Raw genomic sequence first — 16,822 nt, 5'->3', positions numbered from 1 at the left:
TATATATATATATATATATATATATACATACAGTGCACACACCTTATAGAGAGAGACCACAGTGCACACTGTACCTCACTCTATACAGTATATACACACACTCATATGTATAGTCCTCCATGTACACAGTACCAGTACAATGTACATGGAGGAGACAATACAGAGTGTGAATATACTGTGACAGTCTCCTCCATACATGGAGGACTATACATATGAGTATATAGAGAGAGAGTGTGCACTGTGTGTGTATATGTGTATATGCACAGTGCACACACCTTATAGAGAAAGACCACAGTGGCACTGTGCATATGCACAATGCAGAGAGAGTGCACTGTGATCTCTCTCTATAAGGTGTGTGCACTGTCCATATACACGGGGCTCTCCCCGCCCTCCCCTCCTTTGGCCTCGAAACAGCAGCCAAGACACCCACTCTACGTAGAGAATTCTTTCTCTGTAACCCTTTAAATGCTGCGGTGTTGCTGGCCGCAGCATTTATAGGGTTAATTTATAGGGTTAAGCGCGGCTCTGGTGCTGACAGTTGTGGCAGGTCCCCGGCTATTACTGACAGCTGGGACCCGCCACAGATGACACAGAACTTTTCTGTGCTTGTGTTATCCCGGTAACGTCGCTGCAGTGACGTTAATTCACAGCAGCGGCAGGAGCTGGTTACTTACCACCAGCTCAGACCTTGGTCACTCTGAGGGGTCCCGATCAGGCTGCTGGAGCTGCTCCCAAAGCTGATTTGCTGCTGACCATCACTTGACCCGCTTTAGCAACCTGCATTGATTGGTGGGGCTGGACCATGATGATGAAATGATTTTAAACATGCAGCAACTCCCTAGCCACAGATTGTGGGACACTGCATGCGGTTCCGGGACGGCGGGACAGCTCTGCAAAATCAGGACTGTCCCGCCTGATGTGGGACAGTTGGGAGCTATGCATTTGTATTAGTTATCATTTCTTGACCTCATGACCACCTTATACCCCACCGCGGTCCATTTAGTTAATGTTCATGATTACATGTGTATGGAATAAGTTTGTGACTGTAAATGTGGTGCTTGACTGTAAGAATAAGAAAGATTATGGTGATTAGGCCGGAGGTAAAATGGGTCCTCTCCAAATGTACTGTACTAAAATATAGCACAGTTAAAAACTTTAAGGGAACTTTCAAGAAAAATACCAGAGGTAAGAGACGTGCCCCACCTCTTCAGGCCCTGTACTGGGTATAACGTAGTGTATCCTGGAATGTTCCATAAATAATCCACTGGATGGCACTAGTACAAAGGTGCTGGTAATTCTAGTACTAACATTATAGTACTAAAGTGTCTGTAGTCGCATGTAAGCATAAATTTACCGTATGGACTTTAAAGAGAACCTGTCACCTTGAGAACGCAGTCTAATCTTCAGGCAGCATGTTAGGGCCAGTTCACACTAAAGAATCGGCGCCAAAATTCCATGCAGAATCCCCCGGCACAGACTCAGAGCCGAATCCTGCCTTCTACCTCTTTGAATGCGAGGGCTTGCACGGTGCGTGGGGCCTTATAGAGCAGCGTAATGTGAATGGGGCCTTATAGAGCAGCGTAATGTGAATGGGCCCTTATAGAGCAGGAGGAGATGAGCAGGCTGAAATATAGTATTTTAATAAAAGTTCCATGATAACTTGTCATTTGCTGATGTAAATCTGTTTCCATTGTGAACAACCAAAATTGAGTGCCTTTGGGGTAACCTCTAGGTGGACGTATAACCAAACCCACAAAAAAAGGCCAAAAGCCCAAACCACACCTACATGGTCCCCATGTTTAAAAATTAACTTTTAATTGGCTTTCATTAAAATAGTAACTGTGTCTTTGACTGCTAATTTAAAAACACACTCACTGCTGTCCCAAATAAATAATAGGTACGTCCCTTTTGGGGATAAAGTAGATCAGGTGCTGCAGACTATTCCTGATCACTACTAATACATATATATAGTCACTGGGACAGATTTGGAGTATATTAAAATAATAACCGCATAGCCCCTCAACTAGTTTCACCCAGTCATGGGCGTCATCAGGAGGAGGGCTTATGACAATGTGGCACTCGAATTAGCCCCTATTTATAGGTCCCCATATACATCTCCTAGGGTCAAGCGTCCAATCTACCAATCATATAATGCAATACTGGATCATCAACTATGTTGTGTATATACATCCAATCATCTCCAATCACATGACATAGACAATGTTGTTGACATAATCGTCATGGCCACGTGGTAATGACATATCAAAAGTTCCGCTCACATGATTTAGCAAGTCAGACCTCAGGACATTAACTATATAAATGCCTGGTTCACAGGCCGCGCATGCGCACAATACAATTGCCTAATAAAATAAAGAATAATATTGTAAAATGAAAATATTTACTCTGCAAGGCCTTCCTATTATTCCAAAATACTGTACGGTCACGTCAGACTAATTTCATAAGTATATCTCCAGCCAGTGAAATTGAAGGTAAGTATATGCAGTTTCAAAGGAACAACAAATATATATTTAGATGCAGGCTATAATTCCTTATATGTACAAGTCTGACTTAATTGGGATAACATGAGGACAGATGGTTATTTCTCTGTCAGAAAAGGAATAAATGTTACATGCAGATTACTTGACAATTATGGGTTAGAAGTTACCAATCACAGATTGGAAAATAATTGTATCTATATAAAATGGCACCATATCCATTTAATTTGACACTAAATAATACAGGAGAAATGAATGAAGTATTATAAGAGAAAAATTAATTTGAAGGGGAGACTAGTTCAATGCTAATAACATGCAGATCAGAAAAATCTAAATTTACAAAAACATAACGATGGTCCGAACCTGCCGAGGTTCGGGGTCGTATGAACCCGAACGTTCGGCATCAGATTCCCGCTGTCTGGCCGCTCTGTGCAGCAGGTGGATACAGCGGGAGGACCGCCTTGAAAACTGGGATACATCCTATGGCTATGGCTGTATCCCAGTTTTCCAGGGGGTCCTCCCGCTGTATCCACCCGCTGCACGGAGCAGGCAGACGGCGGGAATCATTGCAGAGAGTTCGGGTTCGTACGAACCCGAACCTCGGCAGGTTCGGACCATCCCTACAAAAAAGCCATAAAGGAAAAACCCTCATTGAGTCCATGGGGGCTCATACTAGAAAGGCGGTGTATCCACCTAGCCTCTTCTCTTAGTAATAATTTATCCAGGCAGCCCTTGCATGGTATTAATTTAGGCTGGGAAATCCCTATGAAGTGCAGTGCCTCACATTTCCCAGCATGAAAGGTACGTATGTCTCGAGATTGGCGTATCTTCTGCTTTTTTAATTGTACTCAGATGTTTTGAAATTCTCCTACGAAATTCTTGTACTGCCTTGCCCACATGACTTTTTGGCATTCACATATCGCAATGTAAATGATGCCCTTCGTTCTGCAGTTTATAAATTGTTCTATGTCATAGGTTTTTAAATCCACCGGATTCCGAAATTCCTTTGTTGTAGTCACAAATCTGCAGAATTGGCACCTTCCGCAAGGGTGGGATCCTACAATGTTGGATTTTAGCCAAGTTTCCCTCCTTTCACCCTCATAATGGCTTTGAACCAATATATCACGAAGGTTGGCATCCCTCCTATACGAAACACTTGATCTCAGGCCCAGCACTTCTTTCAGGTCACCATCTCCCAACAGTACTTTCCAGTGTCTCTGTAAAATGGCCATTATGGAAGAGGCATTAGCATCATATGTCCCTATACACCTAATTTTCTTTGGTTCCAGTTGTAATCTATTGGTTGCGATATCTTCCAATAACGTTGTTCTATTTTTATGTAGGGCTCTCTGGAAGGCTCTCTTAATGGGCTTACGGGCGTAACCTCTCTCTTTAAACTTCTGTGATAAGTTGTTACACTCTTTCAGAAAAAGGGACTGTTCAGAGCAATTCCTCCTGGCTCTGAGAAATCTTCCATTGGGGATCCCCCTCCTCAGTGGCTCGGGATGCCAACTCAACCAGTGCAATAAATCATTTGTAGATGTACTTTTCCGGTAAATATCCGTCTTTATATTCAAATTTGCATCTTTAAATATTGTTAGATCTAGAAAATGAATTTCTCAATCCTGAAACTCATGAGTGAAAAACTCCTATTTTGTTGTTATTGAGAATGTCAACAAAACTCTCAAAGGTGGCTTTATCCCCCATCCCAAAAAATCAGAACATCATCAATAAATCTTCCCCAGAATAGAATGTGGTGAAAAAAAGTAAGTCCTCACAAAAAACGTGCTCTGCCTCTCACCACCCTAAAAATAAATTAGCATAAGTGGGTGCACATGTGCTCCCCATAGCCATCCCTTTTATTTGGTGATAAAATTTGTGATCAAACAAGAAAAAATTGTGAGTGAGGACATATTTCAGTAGTGACAAAGTGAACTGATTATGGTCGTGTAAGTGACAACTCCTAGAATTCAAAAAATAACATACCGCTTGTAAACCTAAATCGTGCTGGATATTTGTGTACAAGGACTCAACGTCCAAGCTTGCAAGGTGTGTAGTGGGTGTCACTGTGATATCAGAAATTTTACGAACCGTGTCTTTTGTGTCTTTAAGAAAAGAAGGTAGTGAAAAGACAAATGAATTCAAAAATGTATCCACATAAGTGGCAATCATTACCTGACACAATGGGGCGGCCCTTAAGAGTGATATTAACTCTTGCTAATCAGGTTCCGAGTTTTGGCATCCTGTAAAAGAGTTTTTAGCTCACCGAGGAAAAGACTGGTTGGATCACCATCTAAAATCTGGTAAGTGGCCTTATCATCCAGAAGTGATTTCACCATTTGGACATATTGTGTCTTATCCAAAAGGACTATATTGCTGCCTTTATCTGAAGGCTTCATAATCAGTTCCGTATTTCTATGAAGTTCTTCTAAAGCTATCTGTTCAGAGTGTGTCAGATTAGACTGGATTTTATCCCTTCTTGTCCTCAATGAGTTGATATCCACAGACACAAGAGATACAAAAGTATCTATGTGAGAGTATTGTGTAATACTTGGTGTGAATGTAGATTTAGGGCCAAGACCAGTATCAGGAGTCTGTGTCTGTTCATTTTAGACCAGAAGCTCTTCCATGGTTATGATCGCTTGGCTTTCCCTCTGGCTAGTAACATCACCATTCCTCTCTCTGTTTAAGTGCCATTTATGAAGGGCTAACTTCCTGCCGAATAGATTAATATCTTTAATCCAGTTAAAATTGTCACATCTCGGCACTGGTGTAAATGATAAGCCTCTCTTGAGTAAAGATTCCTGTTCAGACGTACTGTAAGTCTGAATGAAGAGAGATTGAAAATGCGAAGAGTATCATTCCTCTCATTTAGAGAGGTAGGCGTATCATTTCCTGCTAGCCCTGTCTCCCCAGGTTCGTGTGAGCCGCTGGGCCTAAAAAAGGGGTCCCAGGGAAAGGAAAAATCACTGGTGGTGGAGCTTGAGACAAAGAAGGGGTCTGTGGCGGCCTGATGTTGGGGGCCTGAGTATTGTGTGCACCTAGCTGCATGCCTGAATTTGTAGGTAGGGTATGTACATTGGTAATTGGATCTGATACAGAATATGAGGAGGAGGGATACGTCATTACCACGTGACCATGACGATTATGTCAACAACATTGTCTATGTCATGTGATTTTCTCGTCACATGCAGTACCACGCGACCCGGAAGTAATATGGTGGATGGCGGTGACTCATTGGCGGCCTGATGCTGTGATTTGGGGAGAGATGACGGACCAATGGCGAGGTAGGACGTGTTATCACATCGTCATCCAATAACGTCCACTATAATCGACTGTCGTTTCTCGGCGTCTGACACAACATAGTTGATGATCCAGTATTGCATTATATGATTGGTAGATTGGAAACTTGACCCTAGGAGATGTATATGAGGACCTATAAATAGGGGCTAATTTGAGCGCCGCATTGTCATAAGCCCTCCTCCTGATGACGCCTATGACTGGGTGAAACTAGTTGAGGGGCTATGCGGTTATTATTTTGATATACTCCAACTCTGTTCCAGTGACTACATATAGTAGTATATATTTATATATATATATTAGTAGTGATCAGGAATAGTCTGCAGCACCTGATCTACTTTATCCCCAAAAGGGACGTACCTATTATTTATTTGGGACAGCAGTGAGTGTGTTTTTAAATTAGCAGTCAAAGACACAGTTACTATTTTAATGAAAACCAATTAAAAGTTAATTTTTAAACATGGGGACCATGTAGGTGTGGTTTGGGCTTTTGGCCCTTCTTTTGTAGGTTTGGTTCTTTCCATTGTGCACTACATAGTCAAGTGGGTAGTACTGACAGCTATCTGTGTATAAGTAGGTGTATAAGAGAGGGCTGTCAGTCACTGAGTAGGACCGCCCACTTGATGACCTGAGCAGAGATTTACATGTATAAATTACTAGTTATTCTGGAACTTTTCCCACAAACTATCAATCTTCTCCTCCTGATATATAACATGCTGCCTGCAGATTGGGCTGCATTCCCAATGTGACAGGATAACTTTAACAACAGACAACATAAATAAAGAATCCCCTAACTCCATAAATAACATTTCCAAATCTTTCTTTCACATAAAAAACCTGACACATTTACAATGTTTTTTTTATGTCCTAATTCATAGTTGAACAAGTTTCAAAATGGTGATATGCAGCTTAGGTAATCAGCTTATAGTGCTTATCAGCTTATCTGCTGATAGTGCCGCTTTAAAGGAGAAGTCCGGCAAAATTTTTTATTAAAGTATTGTATTGCCCTACAAAAGTTATACAGATCACCAATATACACTTATTAAGGGAAATGCCTAAAAAGTGCTTTTTTTCCCTGCACTTACTACTGCATCAAGGCTTCACTTCCTGGATAAAATGGTGATGTCACAACCCGACTCCCAGAGCTGTGCGGGCTGTGGCTGCTGGAGAGGATGATGGCAGAGGGATGGTCAGTGTCCCTCCAGAGCCCTGTGTCCCTCAGTGTCCCCCTGCCATCATCCTCTCAAGCAGCCACAGCCCACACAGCTCTGGGAGTCGGGTCGTGACATCACCATTTTATCCAGGAAGTGAAGCCTTGATGCAGTAGTACGTGCAGGGAAAAAAGCACTTTATAAGCATTTCCCGTAATAAGTGTATATTGGTGATTTGTATAACTTTTGGGGGCCAATACAATACTTTAATAAAAATGTTCACCAGACTTCTCCTTTAAGTTCAAAGACTGACTTAAAAATGTGTATTTAACACGAGCCATGGACAACATTTTGTCCAAAGTATACAGTTGTGCTCAAAGGTTTAAATACCCCGGCAGTATTTTTGCTTTCCATCCAAATGACTCTCCATAATAAAAGGAGAGTGCCTCATCTGAAGTGTCCATTGTCTGATTTTCCTCTGATTTAGAGCAGTGGAATACCCTCTATAGCCATTTGGGTTCTATTTTAAATACCCGATATTTATGTATAGAAAATCCTTCCTAAGACTATGTTCCTACACAGTATTTTTGCTCAGTATTTTGGTCACTATTTTGCAACTGAAAGCAGGAGTGGAGTGAAAACACAAAAAGGCTGAATGTTCACACACTGTTAAAATTTAGAGGATGGGTGTCATTTAATGGGAAATAACGACTGTTATTTCAAAACAACGAACATTGTTTTAAAATAACGACAATTATTTCTGTGTTTTCACTCCACTCCTGGTTTTGGTTGCAACATACTGAGCAAAAATACTGTGTGGGAACATCGCCCTCTACAGGTCCCTGAATTAATAAATAATCAGAATACATTTGTCCTATGGTACATGCAATGTCTACTCGCAGAAAAACATGACTACCCACATCATGCATGGCTTTTTTTTAAAGATAGAATAAATAACAAACAGTTACATGTTCTATGTAATCCTTATTGCCAGAAAAAACTCTACCTGTATTATGTAGTTCATTACAAAAATATATACAGTGGTACCTTGGTTTAAGAGCGTTTTGGTTTAAGAGCTCACAGTTTTTCAAAATTGTGACTTGGTTTAAGAGCATTGCTTTGGTTTAAGAGCTCCCTGTACTGGGTGGGAGGGGGAGAGGCATGGTCTGCATAGCGGGGTCTACAGCCCTGTACTCTGACCCAGGAAGTCTCCCTCACCTTCCAAATCATAGCAGATCCGCTTCAGGCTGGGGCTTGCATCAGAGGACAGGACTGTGGAGGTATCTCTTCATAGCTGTAACCCCTCTCTCCCCGGACAGAGAGTGCTACTATACTGTGCCCACATCTGCCCTGCCCACTCCTTCATGCTCCCTGCAGTCTGTGTCAGCCCTTGTGTTTCCCATCCTCTCCATTACTGTACAGTAACTTATAATATCACATATTCTGGTTTTTCTGAATGTTTGTTTCATCTGTTTTACATATTATTCAGAATAATAAATCACTATGTTTGGGGTGTGAAACCAATTGTCAACATTTCTATCATTTCTTATGCGAAAATTTGCTTTGGTTTAAGAGTGGATTTGGATTACAAGCACAGTCCTGGAATGAATTATGCTTGTAATCCAAGGCACCACTGCATACTGTATTATTTGTCCACTAGGATGCACTTTAGTTCTTTGTGCTACTTATACAGAGACTGACTAAAGTGCTTTGTGCTCTCAGATGGTCATGGACATACAGATTTTGGCTTAACACCATGTGGCCAGACTGGGTATTGCAAGTATATATTACCATTATGCTGTAGCTAATTTGACACATGAAAAGGAGCTGAGACATGTGCTGCATAAAGTGGCAGTTTCCATATGTGTCATTAACTTTATAACTTCTCTGTAGTAGGCTGTAGGAGGATGCATTTTATTGAGCTTATTGCCTTTACTACTCAAGTGAATGGGATCTGACGTGCAGTAACCAGGCACAGCCACTATGCAGTGAACTGAGCAAACTGCTTCCGGCCCTGTCCAGCACATGGATCTCGCTGCAGCCCTTTAAGGACTACACAAATGTTAGGCTTTAGGTCCAAACCCCTCATCAATACTGAACTATAGTACTTTTCCTACCCTATAGTTGGCTAGATAGAATTTTGAGATTGAGCAAATCATTAGAAGTTTTTTTTTTGTATTTTCTCAATGGGTTCTGCTTGCAAACATTGGGTTCATATGGCTGTCAGTAGCTGATTGTATTATAAGGGGCCAATGGCTGCCCAAAGTGCCTTATCATAATCCTTTTTAAGCAGGAGAGGGAGAGCAGGAGAAGTAGTTTAGTTACAGTGGGGTCACAGAAGCTGCATTTGAAAACAGATAATACTTTAGAGGGGCCCACCACTTTCATCACGATAATTTAAAGTTTTTGTGTTGCACAAAATGGGGTACTAGTATTGCACAGGGCACAAAGAAGGTGAAGATAAGTAGTGCCCGGAAGACATCTTCATCCCGCCTCCTTCACTGAGTGGCTGAGCGGACCTGAGATGTCACGTCTCAGGCCCGCGTCAGACACCCGGAAGTGTCCGGGAACCGGGGAGGTGAGTGGACGTCTTTTCCCTCAACCACCTCGTCCCCGGTCCCAGCGCAAAAGTGCCCCCACGCTGGAGTACCCCTTTAAAGTCACTATGTGAACTGTATGCCTTGATTGGTCAAAACTGTTTGGCAGGTGGTTTTAATGGCTGATGACCATTGGTAGATCGATGTACATCCTAAAGGTCCCCATAATTTTACCCGCTGCTTGCGATGCTCGCTGTTCAGCCCTTAAATTAGGGTTATGAGGCTCTCCCAACTGTCCAACAGCAGATGATGTCAGTGAACACGGGTGTCAGGCATGAGTTAAATGTGTTGATTTTCAGCAACCCCATTTCAAGTAACCTCAGGATCAACTCTAGTACCTGCAGAGCTCAGTGCTTCACCCCACAGTGTAAACCAGTGGCGCCATGTCATGTCTGACCAGGAGGCATTTGTGTTGTTCAGTATTGTGCCCATAGCGGTGGTGTCCCATTCTGACACCTATCAGTATTTAATATCTGTACTGATTCCTTTCTGTATTTGTTCTGTCATTTAATATTACACGGTCTTTACTGATATAGTGATTGTTCTGAACACTCCATGTGCAGCTCTGCGGTATTTGTTGGCACAGTATAAATATTCTACAGTTATTATTTCTGTCATGTAATCTTTCACCTGTCACAAGGTAAGTGGCATATCGACGCTCATCACCTCCTGCTGAGTATCATTTTTCTTTAAACACATATTCAGGTATATAAGTTACTACTTAAATAATGGAATCAGCAACACCTTTAATTATCATTATGTCAGCTTCTGGAGACAAAGCCAATATCAGGTATGGTAAGCATCAACAAACACTGAGGACATTGTAGACTACGGTTTCTGACTGTCCTGAGTGAATCTCGAGTGTGCTGTGGCTGAAGAAGCTGGATGTAGCCCTAAGGGGCCATTCACACACCTGCAAATAACTGATCGTGCACGGACAGTATTCTGTAGACTGGACCTTGGCGCTCCCGGCAGCAGAATTCATTATGTCGGGAGCTCCAAATCGTTTAAAATCTTCATGCTACTGTACTGACACAGCTGCTTTCAGAATGATTCCAGCTCTGAGAACCTATCCGCAGAATATGTCTATGCCCGGACAGTATCTTGTTGATGTGTAAATGGACCCTAAGGCTGCCAGGACTCTCTAGGGCTACATCCAACTTCTGCAGCCACCAGAAATCAAATGCCGCACGCTGGGTTTGGACGAACCTGAGCATGGATGAGGTTTGCTCATCTCTAATCTCCTCTATTGCTAGAGGGGGCTCTCTTGTTCAGGAGCTTCTGTCCCCCCCCCCCCCCGGAAAAAAAAAAAAAAAAAAGTAAAATTAACATATCTTTAGCTCTGGCATAAAAAAAAGAACTTAGCATGTCAGTATATAATATAGTATAGTATGTAGCGTTACTTGTCTTTGGTCTTTAGTTCACCATACTATTAGCTCCACCAGTGCAAGATTCTGCCACATTGCCCTGTTTACTGAAAGTGATTCATGGGTCCTGAGACTTTTAAGGCAGCAAAGGAGCTCATTGAACGTCCTGCCATCTTGTACTCCAGTTAGTGCCTGCCCCTTTAACACCGCATCACTGGAATAAAAAGTTTTTTACCCAAATACGAGCACCAGGGGGGAGGGGAAGCTAGGGTGCAGGCATGGATTGAGAAAAACCACTAAATGGTAGTGGGGGTTTGGAGTCAAAATACAAAGATTGTCAACACTCACATTGTTAGGCCTCATTGGGGCTAATTCCTTTTGGTATATTTTTGAAATAAGGGAAGAAATACACACAAACATGGGAAGAATATACAAACTGCAAGCAGTTTTGTAATGCTTCACTTTTTGTCATGGGTATAAAAGTACCATATAACCTTGCAATCACAGCAGGTAATTGGAAATTGTGTGATATTCACAGTTCTACATTTGATGTTTGTCCTCACAAAATTAAAGTGAATCTGTCACCTGCAATTCAGGTTTGAACATGCTGACACTGCTATTATCCAGTGCAAAGTATCAAAGATGTGTTCCTAAGCTCCTATATTGCTGAGAGCTGTAATGTCTCCTCGCTCCCCTTCTCTTCCCTTTACCTGATTGATTGACACTGCACTTTCAGCCCCGCTTCCAAATTTCTCACCTGTGCTGTGCCTACAAAGATGCCAAATGTGGAAGCAGGTATCAGTTTCCTGCTGTCAATCTAACTGGAACAGGGATGAGAGGGGGATGAAGAGGTGTTACAGTCTGCAGTATTTCAGGGTCTTGGGAACAACTCTTTGACACTATGCACCAGAGTACAAAAACAGAGCTGGAAACTAATATGGCTGATGCAAAGTACCTTGTTTTGTCCCAAAAATAAAAGATATCTTTCTTCTAAAGAAGCCAAAGAGTTCAGGTGAATGACCATCAATGGATGGCAGAGGTGTACTGTGGGGCCACAGGGGCAGTTGTCTTGAGTACAAAATTCTTGGGGGCAAAACTTCAAAATTAGCTTGTGCCCAGGCCAGAAAGGAGGGAAGTGTAGATGGGATCACATGTGTTGCTCAGGGCTATGTACCTCTTACATCATTCCATCTAGCAGACGCTGCTTCAAGTTCACATAGGGACATAGTCAAGTTGTCATTTTAGTCTGACAGCGCATTTTAACTCCATAAGGGAAAAAAAAACTATTTAAAAAATATCCTTTTGCAAAACAAAAATGTACAATTTCCCTGTTCCTTATGGTCATAAACCAATGTTGAAACGTTTGACCATCATGGCCCCGAAATAGTAAAAGTGGTTAAACAATATTCTTTTTGCACAGTAATCTCTAAGTATAAGGGTATAATACCATTCTGCACTCTGTATATGGAATTTCTCTCAGAAGGGTTACGTAACAAATATAAACAACATAAAGGTCCCTTGCTTCCCCAGGCTAACAAGTGCTAATAGCTGACATTTCATGGACAACTCATTTTACGCCTCTATTCATTCCCTCTATTGCTTCCTCTTATTAACATTGTGAATTTTGTCCCAGTGATTCGAGTTCAGTTCATCTGACTAATACATTCACATATCTTAGCTTAAGTTACCAAAGTTTATATAAGGTAGCTATGAGCCTTACAAATCTGGGACGTGAAGATGTAAGACAACTGAGGATATCTGGGTATTGCCGTATTTCAGTTTATTGCTTAAAGGGGAACGCAACATAAGAAAAACTTGTTTCCTATTAAAAGTTATATAGATGTGTCTATATAATGTATTACCATATCTGTATGATTCCAGGAAGTGAAGAAAAATGGCCTCTGTGCCAGTCCACATTGTCTTCTGCTCTCCCCCCTTAGGAGACAAATATTCCATGCTTCTGTCTCACATTGTTTGTGTTTGCTGTTGATGAGAAGACGTGGGGCAGGGAGGGATGTCACAGAAGGCTTGGCTGGATTTCCCAACCCCCTGAGTGATTCACCATCTCTGACCAGCCAGAAGCAGCTGCTGCAACTTCGCTGATTCTGCAGAAGTCTGCAGTGAGATTAGGGCTGTGTTCACACATGTTGGAGTTTCATTGCAGTACTGCAGGGTATTCACAAAAAGTATGTAGTAACACAATTAAATGATGCTAAACAGCAGAGAGGATCAGAGCAGGCACTGCCAATGCCACCTGGACAAAAAACGAGGCATAAACAGTATATCCCATGTAAGATAGTATCGCATAAACTCCTTATTGTGGGGCTCAACTTCAAAAATAAAAGATGCTTGATCATAATATGTGCGAGGAGATGAAAAGAAGAAAAAAAATTAAATCAAAAAAGTTCTTTACTTTATTCCAATAGCGGTTTTACAGGTACATAATACAGTGTGCTGTGTGGGTGGGAGCACAATGAAATGATAAAGTACTGTAAATAATTCAGTAACACAATAAAACTGCAATGTGTGAACACAGCCTAGATGTTCTGCAACAGATTTGGACGGGGAATGGGCAGGGTGGGGGACTGTGATGAACAGCTGAGGGAAAGCATTGCATTCTGGAACTTGCAGTACTGTGTACAACTGCTCAACCAGGAAGTACAATCACACGATACAGAAAAAAACCCCCAAAACAAATGGATTTTTTTGTAGTTTTTGTAGTTGGAATAGATAGGTAAGTAATGTTATTTGCTTCTGCGGAAGGTTCATTTTTTTTTACCTCTACCTGGAGTTCCCCTTTAAGAGTAGAGATGAGCACAACTCAAGCATGCTCAGGTCTGGCTAAACCCAAGCATGTGGCATATGATTATCGGTGGCTGAAGAAGTTGGATGCAGCCCTTGGAAGTACTGAAAAACATGGATAAAGCACATGCTACAGTGAATGCTGCACATGTGTTGCTACAGCGAATAGGAAAAATCCTGCCAGGGGGTGTTCCTAATGAGGAGGAGGATGGGAAGGAGGAAAGGAAGGAGAGGCGTTTCAGACCTGGGGGACACTCTAGGCCACGCCAGTATGACACAGCGCTGCAGATTAAAAGATCATTTTTTGTTCTAACCAAGGCACCAGTCGCATTTTAAAAGACACGACTGGTAAGGATTTATTCTCATCTAACGGATGGTACTAGCAGTCTGGTAGGGTGGGGTAACTTAAATGGGAACTGTGTAATGCCTGATTTTATCTGTGGGAGTGCTACAGGGCAAATCAATACACTCCAAGTTAGGGTATGGTCACACTACGGAATGAGGAAGGAATTTCAAACTCTGCCTGTCCCATTGATTCAATGGGATTTCTCAAGAGCGATTTGCCATCTGTCCAAAGAATTGACAGTGTGAACATACCCTTACTCTGCTGATTGCTGGAAGTTTGACTTAGTAGTCCAATATAGTAGTGGGGTCTTTGTAAAAAAAAAATGCATTGTTAAAAAAAAATTCTATTTACTATGTTCTAACCATAGCATAATAATTACAGAAGCTCATGCCAAAAAAATACTATATAAAATCTACACATACCGGATGTTACATGTATAGTATTTTTACTTACAATAAAACTGTATAATAATGATATTGTTAAAAGCAAAATATGAATACAGAGTTACAAATCTGGTAGCTCCCTGTGAGATGAGCGTGTAGGGATGGGAGTGGTGCAAATGATATGTTACAACAGTAAATGAAGCCGCACAGTCATCACCTGCTTTTATGTATGTAATGTTTCCTTGGTTAGGACGTCCTACATACAGGGCTGGATTTAGCTCTTGTCCCTCAGTGTCACCAGGCTGTGCTTTGGCTTGCTTTACTTTTCATGACTGAAAGATGAAATGACTGCAACTAGGGCCCTATCACACAGAGCGCTTATCTGTTGAATCGGGCAGATATCGCTCCATTTAGTAAAGACAACAATCAGCTGAGAAGCTACTAATCATTTGCTCGTGATCCTCTTTTAACAAGTTTGAAAATCATTGGCCCCTGACCACGTCTTGTTCTGTGTGATAGCTAATGTACAGCTCATGAAAGGATATAGAATATAATGAAGAAGTAGTTGTAGTTACCTCTTCACGCTCCCCCAGTGTCCTCCTACTTTTTCCCCTACAGACCGCAGTAATTGGCTGGGTGGGCAGTCATTGTGCAGAGATGGGTTCAGAAGTGTCTGCGGCGGCTGCTGTCAGTGGAAAAAAAAGCAGAAGGACAAGGGCCACACAGACATCACTAATGATGTCTGTGCAGCCCTCATGCACGATTATCGAGAAGTGTATAAGCTCTGTATGCGAGAGCCAATGTAGCAGATTGACACTCGTTTACAGTGCGGGGTTGGGCCATCTAATGCAGCCCTTTACCACTTTGCAGCCCTTCCCCACTTTGATCCAGGGTTCTAGGAACGATTGCCTTATCCTTGGGTGAAGAAGGACTTTTCCCCCTATTAAGAGTATATTAATAATAATAATAAAAATAATAATGGTAATATTACTGCATTGATCTGATGATAAGAACAGAGATCACACAGAGATCCTGAGGAAGTCCGGTTTGGGCGGACGGAACGCGTGGGGCTCTCTTTGTTGACACCCTATCACCACCCTGTTGTTTGTTACTTATGGTGGTACCCTATTATTTTGGTCTGATTTTGATTTCACTGTCTTGGCACATGACTTCTTATAGAATAGGTGATATTGCTCTTGGCCTCTCTTATTTATTAGGTTACACCTTTTTCCAGTGTATTTATATATTTTTATTGTGGATTATTGACACCATGTTATAGAACACCAACGTATTGCACGTGCACTTTATCCATACAGGGTGTGTGATATACTTAAACTGGGGTGTCATTGTGGGTGGTACTATACCGGGTACCCCCCTGTGGGATTGATATTTTAATTGTTTTTAGTTTGTGGGATCATTAATATATTATATTGTACCTGTCATAATAAAGTACTCTCATTTATTATATTTTTTGGTGTGCTATGGTTTTTGTATTTGGCATAGCTGTTTCTTTGATATAGTTGTATTACTATATACAGCATAGATCTCAATGAGAGATCAGTGTGCTTATACTACGTGTCCAACAGGAGTCCGTGGAGCCTCAGTTGCGAGTCTCAAAACACGGGATAGCCAGATATCTCTAGCCTGTTGCCACGGGGTGCCTCCATAATAGGGGGAGCACCACACCACCCTGATAAATAGCCCCTTAAGTCCCACTCGGTTGCGAGTATTGGAACATAAATAGGGAAACACCAGGGTGGCCCCAAGGATCCACGGACTCTTGTTTTGCATATTTACATTTTTGGGGGCATCAGTGGAGACTCTTGATTGAGTACTTCATTGGAATTTTTTTCACTGTTCTTCTTGAGTTCAGTGATAACTGTGTTTTGTTGGTCGATATACTACATGTCCCCCAGGGGGGCTTCTAGTATAAGTGTAAAAGAAAAAAAAAGTGTTATAATTAGTAAAACCCCCCCTCCCCTAATAAAAGTTTGAATCACCCCTCTTTTCCCATGTTATAAATAAACATGTTTGGTATCTCCGCGTGTGTAATCGCCCAAATCATTAATCACATTTCTGATCTCGCACGGTAAATGGCGTAAGAGCGAAAAAAAAACAAAGTGCAAAATTGCGCATTTTTGGTCGCATCAAATCCAGAAAAATTTTAATAAAAAGCGATCAAAAAGTCGCATATGCGCAATCAAGGTACCGATAGAAGGATCACATCATGGTGCAAAAAATGACACCTGACACAGCCCCATAGACCAAAGGATAAAAGCGCTATAAGTATGGGAATGGAGCGATTTCAAAGGGAACCAATCAGCCCCCTTAAGCATTGTATAAAGCACCTGGAGCGGCCCCGGCATGTACCGTCCGCGGCC

The sequence above is a fragment of the Dendropsophus ebraccatus genome, chromosome 3 (assembly GCF_027789765.1).
Source record: "Dendropsophus ebraccatus isolate aDenEbr1 chromosome 3, aDenEbr1.pat, whole genome shotgun sequence".
NCBI classification, from domain to species: Eukaryota; Metazoa; Chordata; class Amphibia; order Anura; family Hylidae; genus Dendropsophus; species Dendropsophus ebraccatus.
The sequence above is the reverse complement of the archived record's forward strand: the minus strand, read 5'-3'. Positions refer to the sequence as shown.